We start from the raw sequence: 17,632 nt of genomic DNA, 5'->3' as shown, positions 1-17,632 counted from the left end.
TTTAAATTAAATGATTTGTTAATACAATGATAAACTGCTATCAAAATATTCTTTAATATTTATATCACATATTAAGCTTGATGGATTGGTTTTGGTCCACAGATGTAGAAAATTGAGCCAATGATATTCCCCCATTGGTATCCCTCCTATCATCAGACTGTACAAGACCTCTCTCTTATTTTGTTTTACTTTATTTAGTTTCTCTCTTTCATTCTTAATCCCCACATCCCATTCTCCTCCACCCTTTACCAACTGGCACTTGTATATCCTTGAAAATGTACATTTCATTGAAAAATATAAGTATTGATTTGTGTGTTTTTAATTTTTTCTTCTTTTTAGAGACAGGGTCTTACTCTGTCACCTGGGCTGGAGTGGAGTGGCATGATCATAGCTTACTGCAGCCTCAAACTCCTGGGCTTAAGCGACTCTCCCACCTCAGCCTCTCTAGAAGCTACGAGCTTCTCGGAGGCACACAGGTGTGTGCCACCACACCTGTCTAACTTTTTTATGTAGAGATGGGGATCTCACTTTGTTGCCCAGGCTGGTCTCGAACTCCTGGCATCAAGTGATCCTCCTGTCTTGGTGTCCCAAAGTGCTGGGATTGCAGGCATGAGCCTCCATGCCCTGCTTGTATGTGTTTTTAACTAACATGTTACAAATTGTGCTATAGGACGTATTCTGTTAGTTTTTTGTTTTTCACTTAATAGTGTGTTTTTAAGCTCCATCCTTGTTGCTTTAGGTGCAGTGTATCAGTTGGATGTGCATTTGGTTTTTAGTAACCAAAAAGCTGACCTCAGTGGTGTGTTGTCCATAATAGAAGGGCTCCTCAACATTAATCTAAAACTCCTTTCAGTGCTTCTTCTGTGCTGCAGAAGTTGGAAAGCTTAAACAACACTTCCCAGATTCCTTTGAGCTATGACTCTGTGGTTTGGGCTCTGCTCTTGTGCAAGATATAAATTTGGAACAGAGCTACATAGCATGGGACATCCGTTTTGCTGTCACAGGTCATGGCAGCAGCAGCAAGGCTCTGGTGAGCAGCTTCCTGATTCATCAGCTTCCTGTAGTAGTGACTGTTGTTTTCTCAATCACAGGCAGAGATCATGTGACTCTCAAAGCTAGGAGTTGTTCCTGGACCTAAGCCTGCTTCTCCATTCCTTTATTTCTTTTTTAAACTGATCAGATTTCTTTATTTTCTTTCTTTCTTTCTCTTTCTTTCTTTCTTTCTTTCTTTCTTTCTTTCTTTCTTTCTTTCTTTCTCTCTCTCTCTCTCTCTCTCTCTCTCTTTCTTTCTTTCTTTCTTTCTTTCTTTCCCTTTCTCTCTCTCTCTCTCTCTCTCTCTTTTGAGATGGAGTTTCGCTCTTGTTGCCCAGGCTGGAGTGCAATGGTGGGATCTCAGCTCACCACAACCTTCGCCTCCCGGGTTCAAGCAATTCTCCTGCCTCAGTCTCCCCAGTAGCTGGGTTTATAGGTATGCACCACCACCCAGGCTAATTTTGTATTTTTAGTAGAGATGGGGTTTCTCCATGTTGGTCAGGCTGGTCTTGAACTCCTGACCTCAGTTGATCTGCCCGTCTCGGCCCCCCAAAGTGCTGGGATTACAGGTGTGAGCCACCATGCCCAGCCCAGATTTATTTCCATTGTCTGCAATTGAACTCTGATACATGTAGCTTAAACAAAGAGGAGCTTGTTTTTTATATATGATGAAAAAGTTCAGGAATAGGAAACTGTTGATGTTGGTTAAGAAACTTGATGATGTCAGGGCCTTCTCTGGGATTCTCTTGACTTTTCCTCCTAGGCACAAGATGGCTGCTAAACCTCTAGCCATCACAGCAAAATGGGATAGATGTACACTATGGAATTCTATGCAGCAGTTAGGAAAAAATCTATCAGATGATAAACTGGACATCTCTGATTATCTAACAAAATCCCTGTTCATAACTCCCTTTCTCTCTAGTTACCTTTCTGTTAGGTGTAATCATGTGATGCAATTTTGGCCAATGAAATGCAAACAGAAGTCTGATGGGTAAGGATTCTAGGAAAAAAGTTCATGCTGCTGTAAATAAAATTTCGATGCTGCAAGGAAATAGCACTCAAACATAAATTTAATTTTCTCAGCAAGGCAATTTTTACTTCTATAGAAGGGTGCGACTCATGAATGCAGCAATGGCAAGAGCACACCTGGACAGGGGAGGGGAAGGAGTTCTTATTCCTGACACAGGGCCCTACTGCTGTGGCGTTCCCCTATTGGCTAGGATTGGGCCACACAGTCTAAGCTAATTCGGACTGGCTATTTTAAATAGAGCAGGGGTATGAGCCAGAGTGGCAGGGTGGGTAGTTTGGTGGGAAGGATGGTTAGGAACAGGTAACTAAAGGTGACTCAGGTCAAAGCAGGTGACTGGGATGACTCAGGACAAAGCAGATAAACGGGATGAGTCAGGATAGAGCAGGTGACCAGAGAACAGATGTGAACTACTGATTAGGACTGGCAGGAAAGTTGTTTACTGAAACTAGGAGCAAGGAGACCAAAGAGAACCAGGAAGCTAAAATTTAAAATGGAGAATCAAAGAATAAGAGAGCTGAACATACTGACACACTGATGCTTTGAAGAGAAACTTGGGGTTCACTATATTTAACACTGTCTTGATGAAAGATGTGGGGTGCACCACTTTCTTCTTTCTTTCTTCCCTCTTTCTTCCTGCTTATAGAATTCCATAGTGTGCATCTACCTCATTTAAACTATCACATCTTCCTGCGATAGATGCTTAGGTTGCCTCCAACTTCCTGTCACTATAAATAATGCTGAAGTGAACAACCTCATACGTATCTAGTTGTGGACCCATCGGGGTCTCTGAGATCACTAGATCACAGGGCACATACACACTTACTGAGTGGATACTGTCAGGTTGCGCTCTGTTTTGCCATATGTGCCTACCAGCAGTGCAGAAGAGTCTCCCTACATCTTAGACAACACATGTCATTATTCAGTCTTCTAATGTTTGTCAATCTGATAGAACTATAAAGTGATATTGCCATTTTACATTGAATTTTTCTGATTATCAACAAGGTGAGCATCTCGCCACATGCCCTGCTGGCTACTCTTGTTTTCCCTCCTGTGAATTGACTGTTCATGGCCTTTGCTCAGTATTCTATTGAATTTTCCCATCCTTTCCTTATTGATTTTTCAGGAATTCTTTTAATATTGTACATAATAAACCCATTGTCAGATGGGTTATAGATGAGACAACTGTATTATGTAGATCTTTCTGTTAGCTTTATCTATGGTGACCTTCACTGAAATAACTCCTGAATTTTGATATGGTTAAATTCATCAGAATTTCTCCTTATACTTTGCGCTTTAGGGTCTTATTTAATAAGAGTTTTCTACTCCAAGATCACAAAGATCTTCATTTCTTTTGTTAATCTTGCAGTTTTATTTTTGATATTTAGTCTTTAATTCATCTGGAATTCACTTTTATAATATTGAAGAAATAATCTGTTATAGACTAAATTGTGTCTCCCTCAACCAACCTCAATTCATATATTGAAGCCCTGACACCAAAAATGACTGTGTTTGGAGATAGGGCCTTTAAGGAGGTAATTAAGGTTCAATGAGATTATTAGGGCAGGGTAGGGCCCTAACCGAACAGAACTGTTGTCCTTATAAGAAAAGGAAGAGACAACCAGAACTCTTTCTCTCTCTGTGCCTTCACAAGAAAAGGCCATGTGAGGACACAGTCAGAAGGTACCATCTACAAGCCAAAAAGAGAGGCCTCTCTGGATACCAACCCTGCTGACACATTGATTTTGGATTTCTAGCTTTCAGAACTGTGAGAAAATACATTTCTGTTGTGTAACCCATCCAGCCTGTGTATTTTGTTAAGGCAACCTGAGCAGACTAATAAAGAATCCAACCTTATTTTTTTTCTCCATTTAGCAAGATAACTCCATCTGTTAAAAATTCTCTCTCCCTTGATTTGTGGTGTCGTTTTTATCACATGTAAACGTTGAGTTCTCTTTTATGTTTTATGCCATGCTTCAGTTATCTTATAGCATCTTATTAGGGCATTCCTGTGCCAATGCTATGCTGATTTTATTACTCTAACCTTGTAGTCTCTCTGACTACCTGATAGAGTGAGTTCTCCATACTTGATTTTCTTTTTCGAAATTGATTTTTATTCTCTCATATAAAATTGCAAATAAGATTATTGGGTTCTTTTAAAATTTTTGCTAGAGCTTCAATAGGAATTTATTTGAATTTATAGAGTAATTTGGAGAAAATTTATTGCCTGGTAATGTTAGATCGTCTCTCCTCCTTGAACATGGGATATGCTATGATCTGAGTGTTTGTCTCCCTCAGAATTCATATGTTGAAATCCTAACCCCCCAAGGTGATGGTATTAGAAGGTGGGACTTTTTAGGGGGTAATTAGTGCCTTTATAAAAAAAGACCCCAGAGAGCTGCCTCACCCCTTCCACCATATGAGGACTGACATGGTTAGGCTGTGTCCCCACCCAAATCTCATCTTGAATTACAGTTCCCATAATTCCCACCTGTCATGGAAAGAACCCAGTGGGAGGTAATTGAATCATAGGGGTGGTTATTCTCATGCTGTTCTTGTGATAGTGAGTTCTTACAAGATCTGATGGGATTTTTGTTGTTGTTGTTGTTGTTGTTTGCAATGCAGTTTCACTCCTATCGCCCAGGCAGGAGTGCAATGGCGCAATCTTGTCTCACTGCAACCTCCACCTCCTGGGTTCAAGTGATTCTCCTACCTCCGCCTCCCAAGTAGCTAGCTGGGATTACAAGTATGCGCCACCACGCCCGGCTAATTTTTTTGTATTACTAGTAGAGATGGGATTTCACCATGTTGGCCAGGCTGGTGCTGAATTCCTGACCTCAGGTGATCTGCCCACTTTGGCCTCCCAAAGTGCCAGGATTACAGGCATGAGCCACCACGCCCAGCGATTTTATAAGTTTTATAAGGGGCTTTTCCCCTTTTGAATGGCACTTCTCCTTCCTGCTGCCCTGTGGAAAAGGTTGTGATTGCTTCCCCTTCTGCCATGATTGTAAGTTTCCTGAGACCTCCCCAACCCTGCGGAACTGTGAGTCAGTCCCACCAAAGTCCTGGGAATACAGGCGTGAGCCACTGCACCTGGCCCCAATCTTGATAATACTTTACAGTTTAACATGATTTCCCTGATATAGCCCCGGCCTCTCCTCATCCAAGGCAGCTATAATCCTAGTCTCCTGTCCATTATTCTTTTGTTCTCCTTTATACATTGTTTTACTGCCTCTTCATGTATTTCTTCAGAGTATTTATATTATGTATATATGCATATACAATTTTAGCTAATTTATTTAGAAGCATATAATGCTTTATGTAGTCATTTGCTGTCTACTTTTATCCCTTAATATCATATTGCTAAGATTCATTCACATTGTTGTGTTACTATGGTCTATTCATTTTGATTGCTGTATAATACTGTATTATGTTGATGTACCACAATTATTAGGCACTGTCTTTTTTTTTTTTTTTTGAGACGGAGTTCTGCTCTTATTGTCCAGGCTGGAGTGCAATGAACCACAACCTCTGCCTCCCGCGTTCAAGCGATTCTCCTGCCTCAGCCTCCCGAGTAGCTGGGATTACAGACGCCCACCACCACGCCTGGCTAATTTTTTGTATTTTTAGTAGAGACGGAGTTTCACCATGTTGGCCAGGCTGGTGTCAAACTCCTGGCCTCAGGTGATCTGCCTGCCTCGGCCTCCCAAAGTGTTGGGATTACAGGCGTGGGCCACTGCTCCCAGCCTTCTTTTCTTAAGTCTTTAAGGTCTTCTTCTTGTCTTTGATGTTCTTAAGTTTTACTTCAATGCTTAGGTATGGATTTCTTATGATTTATCTTTTTTTTTTTTTTGATACAGGGTCTCACTCTATCCTCGGGCTGGAGTGCAGTGAGTGGTGCAATCACGGCTCACTGCAGCCTCAACCACCTGGGCTCAGGTGATCCTTTCACCTCAGCCTCTCAAATAGCTGAGACTACCGGCACCTGCCACTATGCCCAGCTAATTTTTTTTTTCTGTTTTGTAGAAAGGTCTCACTATGTTGCCCAGGCTAGTCTTGAACTCCTGGGCTCCAGTGATCCTCTTGCCTTGGCCTCCCAAAGTGCTGGGATTACAGGTATGAGCCACCACGCCCAGTCTAGAGATTTTTTTTTCCCCTCTGAGCTATTTATTATTTTCCCTAGAAAATGATGTTGGAAATTTCTTGAGGCTGAGGACTAAGGTATCTTCCCTCAGAAAATATGAGCTTTTTTTTTTTTTTTTTTTTTCCTTCCAGGCATGTAGAGGTACTAACCAGTCCTGAACCACTTTAAACTAAACACCTAACTTGGATAGTTTTGGGTCATCCAGGGCTGCAAATAAGCGCAAAGATCTGTTGGTGGTTACAACTCAGAGATACAGCCTTGCTATCAGCTCAGCACTGAGGCAGCTTTCATTAAAGTCCTCTGGATGCGACAGTGGAATAGATTTATTTCAGGTTCAATCTTACATGAAGGATGAATCCTTTGGAGTCACAGCTTTTTAGAGAATTTTCTATTATATTCCTTACCTTGGTTCTATAAAAAATAGAGACTGTGAAAGTTGAAGTTCAAGTTTGCTTTATTCGACAAATATCCTCACACTAAAGAAGGATTCCTTTGTCTGTTTCCCTGAGTTCCTGCCTTCCTTAGACTTTAGCCTAATACTTTCTTGCTATCTGGCTAGCTCATCTACACTTTTAAAATAATTTGCATATTTCAACCAGCATTTTAACATGATTTATACTGAAAAATCAGTCCAGAATCCAGCAAGTCATATTATTGGAAATTGAATTTCCTCTATTCCTAATTAATTGCAAAAAAGCCCAATAGGAGACAGATGTGGTGGCTCACTGCTGTAATCCCAACACTCTGGGAGGCCGAGGCAGGCAGATCACCTGAGGCCAGGAATTAGAGACCAGCCTGGGAAACATGGCAAAACCCCGTCTCTATTAAAAACACACACACACACACACAAATTAGCCAGGCATGGTGGCCTGTGCCTATAGTCCCAGCTACTCAGGAGGCTGAGAGGTTGGCTTGAGCCTGGAAGATGGAGGTTGTAGTGAGCTGAGATTACACCACTGCGCTCCAGACTGGGCAACACAGCAAGACCCCATCTCAAAAAAAAAAAAAAAAAAAGCCCAATAGGAAATGGGCAAATAGCATGGTCAATTAATTCATAAAAGAAATACAAATGGCCAGGCCAGGCGCGGTGGCTCACACCTGTAATCCCAGCACTTTGGGAGGCCGAGGTGGGCGGCCACCTGAGGCCAGGAGTTTGAGACCAGCCTGACCAACATGGAGAAACCCTGTCCCTACTAAAAATACAAAATTAGCCGGGCGTGTTGGCACATGCCTCTAATCCCAGCTACTCAGGAAGCTGAGGCAGGAGAATCACTTGAACCCGGGAGGCGGAGGTTGCGGTGAGCTGAGATCGTGCCATTGCACTCCAGCCTGGGCAACAAGAGTGAAACTCTGTCTCAAAAAACGAAAAAAAAAAGAAAAGAAAAGAAATACAAATGTCCAATAAATATATGAAACGATGCTTAAACTCACAAATAGGCAGGAAAAGGCAAATTAAAATAACAATGAAATATTGCTTTTGGCCCATCGGTTTGGTAAAAATTAAACATTAATAATATTAAGTGCTTACACTGTGGGGGGAATGTAAATTAGTGAAGTATTTTTGGAAAACATTTTGACAGTATCTATCAAAATAACACATGTACATACACATTGACCCAGAAATTCTGCTTTTAGAAATATTTTTCAAAACAGAGCTTGCATATGTGAGCAAAGATAGTCTGAGTAGGCCTGGCATAGTGGTTCATGCCTGTAATCCAAGCACTTTGGGAGGCTGAGGCAGGAGGATTGCTTGAGGCCAGGAGTTCAAGACCAGCCTGGGCAACACAGGGAGACCCTGTCTCTAAAAAATAAATAAATACAAATAAATAATGAAATAATATTTACAAAGATATACTGAAGATACCTTGAAGCATTGTTTGTAACAGTAAAAAAAAAATTAGAAACAATTTAAATGTTCATCAATAGAGGAAGGGTTAGAGGAAGTACCACACGTGTAGTTTATGCCTCCATTCAAGGAGAAGAAGATAAATCTCTACATGGGTTGCCCTGAAAATCTCTCTGAGCCACATTGTTCATGGTTGGAAAAAAAGCCAAATGTAATGACACATACACATACAAAACACACAGTCACACATATACTGTATACATATATATACACACACATACACACACACACTTGAGGCCAGGGGTTCAAGACCGACCAACCTGGGCAACATAGTGAGACTCCATCTCTACTATATATGTGTGTGTGTGTGTGTGTGTGTGTCTGTGTGTGTGAGAGTGAGTGAAAGAGAGAAAGAGAGACTGGCTATTTACATGTTTTTGTAAATGCATAGAAAGAGCTGGAGTGGTTATTCTTTTCTCTTTTTTTGAGACAGGGTCTTGCTGTGTCATCCAGGCTGGAGTGCAGTGGTACAATCATGGCTCACTGCAGCCTTGACCTCCCCAGGATCAAGCAATCCTCTCACTTCAGCCTCGTGAGTAGCTGGGACTACAGGCATGTGCCAGCACGCCCAGCTAATTTTTGCATTTTTTTGTAGAGACAGAGTCTTACTATGTTGCCCAGGCTGGTAACTCCTGGGCTTAAGCAATCTACCCGCCTTGGCCTCCTAAAGTGCTGAGATTACAGGCATGAGCCTCTGTGCCCAGCCAGAATGGTCATTCTTAACATTGGCTGCACAATGTAACCACTTAAGGACTTTTTAGAAATAGTGATGCCTGGAACCCACTCTGGAGATGCTGAGGCAATTGGTCTGGGGCACAACCTGGGCAACAGGATTTTAAAAACATCTCCATGTGATTCTAGTGTACAGCCCAGATGGGTAATCACTAGACAAAATGATGCTCTTTATAACGTGGTTAACTTAAAGAGGAGGAATAAGAGAAGGGTGAAGAAAAGTTTTGCTTTGTTTTGTTTTTTTGGGATGGAGTCTCGTTCTGTCGCCCAGACTGGAGTGCAGTGGCGTGATCTAGGCTCACTGCAAGCTCTGCCTCCCTGGTTCACGCCATTCTCCTGCCTCAGCCTCCTGAGTAGCTGGGACTACAGGCGCCCGCCACCATGCCTGGCTAATTTTTGGTGGGTCTTTTTTTTTTTGTATTTTTAGTAGAGATGGGGTTTCACCGTGTTAGCCAAGATGGTCTCGATCTCCTGACCTCGTGATTTGCCCGCCTTGGCCTCCCAAAGTGCTGGGATTACAGGCGTGAGCCACCGCGCCCAGCTGGGTTTGTTTTTTAAACTTGTATAATGTTTGAATCTTCCACCTAGATAATTACTACTTGGTAATGATGGAAAAAAAAATAAAAGAATCAGAAATATTTCCCTGTCTGTTTCCTTCTTTTCCTCTGCACACAGAGTTCATCATCCTTTGGTGGTAGTTCTAATTCATTCATTCAATCGCTATTAATTGAAAACTACTCTGCGTCAGGCACACAGATCAACGCTTGTGTTTTTCATGCTAGTTATCATTAATCTCATTCTTGGCCAGGCGCCTTGGCTCACACCTGTAATCCCAGCACTTTGGTTATCTCTGTGTCTCCTGCATCTAGTACCTTGTCAGACATTCAGTAAATGTGAGTTTCCTGCCAGATTCTCCTCTGGCCTGAAGATCATCCCCAGCATCATGCAGGAGTGATGGTCAGGGACAAGGAGTCTTGTTTTTGTTTGTTTGTTTGTTTGTTTGTTTTGAGAGGGAGTCTCACTCTGTCGCCCAGGCTGGAATGCAGTGGCCCAATCTCGGTTCTCTGCAACCTCCACCTCCCGGTTCAAGTGATTCTCCTGTCTCAGTCTCCTAAGTAGCTGGGACTACAGGCGCGCAAACATGCCCAGCTAATTTTTGTATTTTTAGTAGAGATGGAGTTTCACCAGCTGGCCAGGCTGGTCTTGAACTCCTGACCTCGTGATCCGCCTGCCTCGGACTCTCAAAGTGCTGGGATTACAAGGGTGAAGCTGCCTCTAGCATCAATCACCCCAGCCTCAGCAAGGGTCTTGTTACTGCGAGGCCACTGTCAGCCAGCAGGTGGCAGGCCTGGGCAGGAATTGGAAGAGCATCCCCACCCCACAGGCTTAAGGCTATAGCTGAGGGTTCTAGGGTCAGGTGCAGTGTCTGGGTTTTGGCAGCGCAGATGCTCAGCAGGAGTGTGGTGGGGTTCTGTTTCTGGTCCAAAGGAAAGGGAGTTATTTCTGTAGTTATTTCTGTAGATCAGCTTTATCCAACCTGGATGGGCACCCCAAGTGTGAGGATTTTTTTTTTTCAGGAGTTGTGCTCTATTGCCCAGGCTGCAGTGCAGTGGTGCAATCTCGGCTCACTTCAACCTCTGCCTCCCAGGTTCAAGCGATTCTCCTGCCTCCGCCACCCGAGTACCCAGGATTACAGGCGTGAGCCACCACACCCGGCTTACTTTTGTATTTCTTTTTTCTTTTTTTTTTTTTTGAGACAGAGTTTCACTCTTGTAGCCCGGGCTGGAGTACAGTGACACCATCTTGGCTCACTGCAACCTCTGCCTCCAAGGTTCAAGCAATTCTTCTGTCTCAGCCTCCCGAGCAGCTGGGACTATAGGCATGTGCCACCAAACCTGGCTAATTTTTGCATTTTTAGTAGAGATGGGGTTTCACCATGTTGGCTAGGCTGGTCTTGAACTCCTGATCTCAGGTGATCTGCCCATCCAGCCTCCCAAAGTGCTGGGATTACAGGTGTGAGCCCCGGCGCCTGGCCAAGTGTGAGGATTCTTTTACCTTCTACCTGCACTGATGCCCTGTCTTGAAGTGCCCTGTCCAGGCCTCCCTCCTCAAGAGGACTCCATAGGGATCCCTTCCCAGCCCCTGCCAAGTTCCCCAGGCCTGGTCTTGATCCTATCTGTGTATGCCTTTGTCGATAGAAAGGACTGTGGTAGTGGGGTGTGCAGTTGTTGGTTAATGTGTAAAATAATGGATAGCTCCTGGATGATACAGGTACACTTCAGCCAGGGCCTTCCGCAGTCTCAGGCTGCTGGTCTTAAGGATTAAAAGCAAAGGCACTTTATGGATTGCCCTCCTTTGGGCCTCTCAGCCTCTGGGGTCTGACAGGAGTTCACAAGGATGTTCCTTTGCCTGCCGCTCCTATTTCTCAATAGCTGTCTTCAGTGTCTTCTGCTGGTACTCCTCTTTCTGTTTTCCTGTCCCCTTTTCTTCAGCTTGATCTTTCTCATCTCGCCGTCTGGCTCTTTCCATCTCTCTCTCCCTCTGATGCTCTCTCTTAAGCCCTGATAACATACACTGTTTGGAGCATGGCTTGGTTCTCCCTAACTTGCTCTTTGACTGCCATGCCTAATCTCCAGCCATCTAATCCTTTGGGCTGGATTTTTGCCCAGAGTCTTGACTTGTGGAATTCAATCAGAAGAGAAGGTTGTGGTGGGGTGGGGGAAGGGGAGGGTGCAGGGGCAAATTTACAGAGAAGGAACTCAGGAGACTTTTGAGGCTGGTTTGGAGCATGGACCAGCCACCTTTAGGGAACCAAATATTGTGTCATCTCATCCCTTTCCTTTCTTCTGGGATGTTTTTCCAGCAGAAGCCCCTCTCCTCCCAGCCTCCAGGCTTGGTGGCAGTTACAGCTGGAGCCGGCAGTCAGTGGGGAAATGGTCCAGCCCAGCTGAAGGACTAGATGCAGGATGGGACCCAGTAGAGCAGGACAGAGAATGAAGGAGGTGGCCTCTGACCCCAGCTCTGGCCCCTTCTAGGGGTCCTGTGTGACCTGCCATAGGTCATGCCCCCTACTCCCCAACCATGATCTACATCACAAAGCCCACAGCTCATAACTCAGAGCCGGCCGGGAAGGTCTGGGATTGATTTAGGGTCCACTCTGACCAACTCACCCTCACTGGACTATGACCCCTGGGGTGGGGGTGAGGACAAGGGTCATGGGTGAAGTTCAGGCAGGGGTGTCCTGACCACCACTACAGCATACCTGTTGCAGATCCTTCTGCACTCCTAGTAGATTGGAGGGAGGTCTGGGCACATAAGTTCAAGGTTCTCACTGAATAACCCATTCTCTCTGGCACAGCTCAGGGCCATGGAGAGGGAGCCACGGTCATTGTGTAGTGGGAGTTCAGAGACAGCATTCTCAGGAATCACGCTTAAGGCATCTTACAAAGCAGAGAGAGCTTCATTACCCACCAAGAGGGCAGACAGTTAAGTCCTAAGTAAGCCCTTCCACCTATCACTACCAACCTCAGTTACACTGAGCTGCACAGTGTACATTTTTGTTTACAAAAGTTTTTGCATTTATGTTTAGCCTAGTATATATTTCATGTTGTCAGTTTCCATTCATCCACCATTCCCTTCTGGAGATCATCACTGAAAAATATTCTCTACTCTGAGTATTTCACTTTTTTGACCATCCTCCACAGTAAATACATTTACTTCTGGATCCAGGACACATGAATGCACATGCAACTAAAAGCAGTGTTTCCTAAAACTCTGTAAGGCACTGTGATGTTTTCTACTCTATTCTATTTTGTTATAAGGAAAAAAAAAGTTTTTAAAAATGATTCCATCAACAACTACTGGGCTGGTACTTAGAGTTTCCAGTAAATAACCTCTTACATCTTTACAGCTTCACAAGTCTTTAAAGCCCATTTTTCAAGCACAGGATCCATATAATCTTCACAAAAGCCTGTGAGGAAGATAAGGCAGGGTTTTTCTTTTTTTTTTTTTTTTTTTTTTGAGATGGAGTCTCGCTGTGCTCCCAGGCTGGAGTGCAGTGGCGTGATCTCGGCTCACTGCAAGCTCCGCCTCCCGGGTTCACGCCATTCTCCTGCCTCAGCCTCCCAAGTAGCTGAGACTACAGGCGCCCGCCACCACGCCTGGCTAGTTTTTTGTATTTTTAGTAGAGATGGGGTTTCACCATGTTAGCCAGGATAGTCTCGATCTCCTGACCTCGTGATCCACCCGCCTCGGCCTCCCCAAGTGCTGGGATTACAGGCTTGAGCCACCGTGCCCGGCCAAGGCAGGGTTTTTCATTGACCCATCTTACAGATGAGAAAACAGAGACTCTGTGAGATCTGCTCGAGATCACCTAGCTGGTGTGTGGCAGGGATGGGAGTCTGAGTCAGGTCTTTCGTACACCTATTCATGGTGCCCTAATGCCCCGTCGCTTCTCTCTTTCCCTGTCCTCTGACACTCTCCTGATTGAGGTCATTGTCTGTTTCCAGTCCAAAGGCCATCCCCTTCCATGGGGAAGACGGAGAGACATGGCAGCTGAGTAATTTTGTTTCCCCTCATCTGTTAACACCGCACCATCTGTCAATTCCACCCTCAGCCTCCCATCCACTACCCAGAGGCCGTTTTCTTAGAGTCTGAGCCTCCAGGCCCCTCCCACAAAGAGACTCAGAATACCCACAGAAATCTCCTTTTTCAGCTCAGAACCAACAGCAGTGGACTAGAATTACAGGGGGCAGCACAGGAATAAGATTAAGGACTTTCTGAGGTCAGGGGGATAAAGCAAGGTGAGTCGCCCCTCCCTGACCACTGGGTCTTGTCTTCATGCCCCCGCAGCTCCACCCCCATCTTGCTGAGGATCCAGGGCTGTGAAGAAGGTGAGCTGATCCCAGCAGCAGGAGCCCTGCAAGCCGCTTCAAGTGCGGCAAAGTGAGTCCGTCCAACAGGGGCCTGGGCGGATTCATGGGCCTTGGGTGTGGCCGGCTGTCGCTCAGTTTCTGCCTTTCCAATTCTCCCGTCTCTTCACTCACCCCGCCCCCTTCTCAAGAAGGCCTTTGTGCAGGACAATGAGGAATCTATAAATTCTGGGGGACAGGGACTGGGGGAGGGGAACACTGGTCCGTTCAGCTCCCCCATCCACCCTGGAGGCCCTGCATAGATAGCAAGGAGGGGCTTCCATGGAGTGGCCCCATCTCATCTGATTCACACTGGAGCCCAGAGACAGAAGTGGGCCAAGCCCCACCACTGGCTTTCACAGATGAAGAAACTGAGGCTCAGAGGCAGAGGGCATCTCCAGTCCCTGTTTCATTCACTCTGCCTCTCGCTCATGTATTCATTCTCCTCCTCTTACCTACGCCCTGGTCACTCCCTCACTGAGACATTCACTCCACAAATACCTACGGAGTTCTAGCTGAGCACCAGGCCAGGTACAGAAGGGGTAATCGTTGGTGAGACCCAGCCCCTCCACCAGCCCCCACCCTGGAGGGTCATACAGCAGTGAGCTGGGGTTCCAGAAGAGCCAAAGCGTAGCTCCAGCCCCAGTTTTCCCAGCTGGCAACCTGTACTTTTTCATCAGCAAGCCCTACACGGCTTTCATGAGCATGTTGGAGTTTGAGCCTGGTGAGGGCCCTGGGAGATAGGTATTATGTATGCCTGCCCCACCACTTTGCTCATGTGGTCTCAAGAGGGTAAATGGTTGCCCTCTGGTGGGCAAGATCACCCCTCCGGTGGGTGGCAGAACTGAACCAGAAACCAGCCTCTGCACCACTCCAAGTGCTGTGGGGACCCAGAATATGGGCGTGGGCTGAGGTTCACCTTCCTCTTCTACCACTTGCCCAACTGGCTCTGTGCCTGACCCCCATGCTGAGCTTTCCCTGGTGTTCTTCCCATCTTCCCGCAGTAGTTATTAAATGTCCCAGGCTCACCCTGATTTCTTTACCCCACTCATCTATCTGTTGGATAGTGATAATGAATTCAATGCTTATGCTGCCTGTGTGTTGTGGTGTGGATCTGTGTGTGTGGTATATCTGCTTGTAAACTGAGGCTATCAGTGTCTACTTCACAAGAGGATGGAATGAATTAAACTATGTAAAGCACTTAGAATGATGTCTGGCACACAGTAAGCCCTCAAGTGTCAGCTGATTCGCTGTTAGCCAAGATTATTGTTGTAGCAAGCCATGGGTCTGCCCGTGTGTGCAAGGCATCTAGGTGTGTACCAGGTGAGTACAGGTATTTGTAGCTGGCCCCACCCAGAGAGAAGCCCTCTCAGAGGTGACCAGATGAACTAGTTTGGTCCCAGGGACTCCTTTCCTGAAATGTATGGAGCATGTATTGAGTGCTTCTTGGTTTGTACCCGGCATTGTGCTAGAGAACAAGAAAGACAAGGTCCCTGCATTCATGAAGCTGACATTCTGGTAAGTGAAACAGACCACAAACCAAGTGAATAAGACAGATGACTACAGAATGCGGTGAGTCCTGTGGAAGAAATAGATAAGGTTAAGTGACAGACTGGATCGGGCAGATGCGGCTGCTTTATTATTGTGGTCAGGGATGATGGGAAGGTGAGGTTCCTGGGAAGGATCTGGGTAGAGCGATCCAGGAAAAGCACCAGCAAAGCCAAGGCCAGAGGTGAGGGAAATCTTGTCAAGTTCAAGGAACAGAAAGGCAGCCAGTGTAAGCAGTGTCTGGGCAGTGGGGAGAAGGATAGGAAGAGAGGTCTGTGTAGGTAGGGGCTGGGGGAAAAGGTTGGGGCTTCCTTTGCAGGGAAGCCCTGGGTGGCTGTGAAGCGAGGAGTCGCACGCCCTGGTGTTTTCCTGATCTGTGTTTTTGAAGGTCTCTTTGCCTGCAGTGTGAACAGATTGTTGGAGAGCGGACAGGAGTCTTTTCGATTGTGCAGGGAAGTAACAGGAGCTTGGGCAGTTGAGTGGGGGCAGGGGCAGGGGCTGTTTTAAGAACTATGTTAGAAACAGAGGAACAAGATTCAGGGTGAGGGTGGGAGAGGAATTCAAGAAGAAAGAAAGGCCCAGGGAGCCCAGTTGATCCAGTTGTTTCTACCTTGGGCCAGGAGAGTCCCCCTGTCCTCTTTGGCCCTGGCCCTGACCCACAGGGGCCAACCCTAGCCATTTGTTCTCCCACTGTGTCTACCCTCAGCAGCCCTAAATCAAGGGCAGGCCAGGCTGGCTCATCTGAGACCTTTGTGAGAAATGGTGCCCCCTGCCCTCCTTCAGAACGAGTCAGCACCTGCCAAGGCCCAGCTTGGAATCCCATTCACCCACAACCACGCCTCCCACCTTGTATAGGTCACAACGTGCACAACCGTACAGCTCCCCTCTCCCTAGCCTGAGCCACTGGCTCGACCTGAAAATCTTCGGAACTTTGAGGACCTGCAGGCCCAGAGCTGGCTGCGGCCGGCCCTGACCTGAAACAACTCTAGGGGTGGGGGCGGCCGGAGACTCGGCCTTTCCAAAGGGAATCTCCTAGCTCCCGGGAGAAGGAGGTGACTCCACCCGGCCCTCACATCACTCTTCCATAGAAGCTGGGATGCCGGCTCCCCAGCGGCCAGTATCGCCGCTCCCGGACCCCAGCTCCGCCGGTTCCTGGCCGGGGAGGCCGCCGCCCCTCCTGCCTGAGCGAGCTGCCGAGCCGATCCTCCGGCCCCGGGCTACGGCGAGGGAGGGTCCCAGTCTTAATTGCTGCCATCTGCTCCCTCCTCCCTCCTCTTCCCCCACAGCCTGGGGGAGGCTCCGAGGCTCGTGCGCTGGCCCCGCGCCCTCGCGTCCGAACGTCCCCCTTTTACGCGCAGCCCTGGCCACCGAGGGGCGGGAGCTCCAGGTGGCCCGCGAGCCCCGCTGGGGCGAGTGCAGGGGTGAACCGAAAGCACCCACCAGCATCTCTTTGGTGGGGGGCGGGCCCTAGTCGGAGCCACACAGCATTGCGAGACAGAATCCCACCGTTAGGGTTCTGCTCCTCGTGGAGCCAGGCCTTGGGAAGCATGGGGGCTGTCCCTCGGCCACTCGCTCGGCCGACGTGCACACGGGTGGGTAGTTCACGCCCGCCTCGGGATACGGACGCGCGGATCTGGATCTCGGACCTGGACAGATGAGTCCGGGGTGTGTGTAGGAGGGACGCGCAGAGCCGAGGCCCGAGCCTGAAGCCGGTGGGGAGGGGGCAGGACTCAGCTCTTCAGGCCCGGCGGTCTGGAGTTATGGTAATCTTGGGCAGTGCTCAGAGCCGTGTCCTCATCTGTAAAATGGGGACCCAGTACCTACTTCTTGGGTGTGTCCAGAGGATTTGATTCCATAGTCTGGGAAGCAACACCCGCGCGTGGGAGAATGGTTAGGCCTGGGGAGACCAGGGGCATCAGGCCTGACCCTCGCCTTGGGAAGGTGCTGTGACAGAGCTGGGAACCTGGAGGTGGCAGGGACTGTGGGAGAAGAGGGAGTGTGGGCTGGGGATGGGAGGCTGGTATCAACGCCATTTCCTGGGGTCTCCAGCAGCACGGGCTTCACCGGGTGAAGATGTCTGATGACAGTGCTGGGGGCACTGGAGGAGTTTGGGAGTGTTTGTGGATCATCCCCAGAGCTATCAGAGTCTCAAATAATCTGCCGCATTTTTCTCATGAGAACACTTTTGCCTAGCACCCTGAGTTCTGATGTTTTGCTCCACTTTTTTTCTTCTGGATTTCTGCTCACTAGAATACTCACAGGGTAGCGGAAAGCACCTGACTGCCCTGGTACAGAAAGCCACTCATCCCAGTCCCCCGGTGACACAGACAGCC

Source organism: Theropithecus gelada, chromosome 11, assembly GCF_003255815.1.
Source record: "Theropithecus gelada isolate Dixy chromosome 11, Tgel_1.0, whole genome shotgun sequence".
Taxonomy (NCBI): domain Eukaryota; kingdom Metazoa; phylum Chordata; class Mammalia; order Primates; family Cercopithecidae; genus Theropithecus; species Theropithecus gelada.
Note: the sequence above shows the minus strand (reverse complement) of the source record.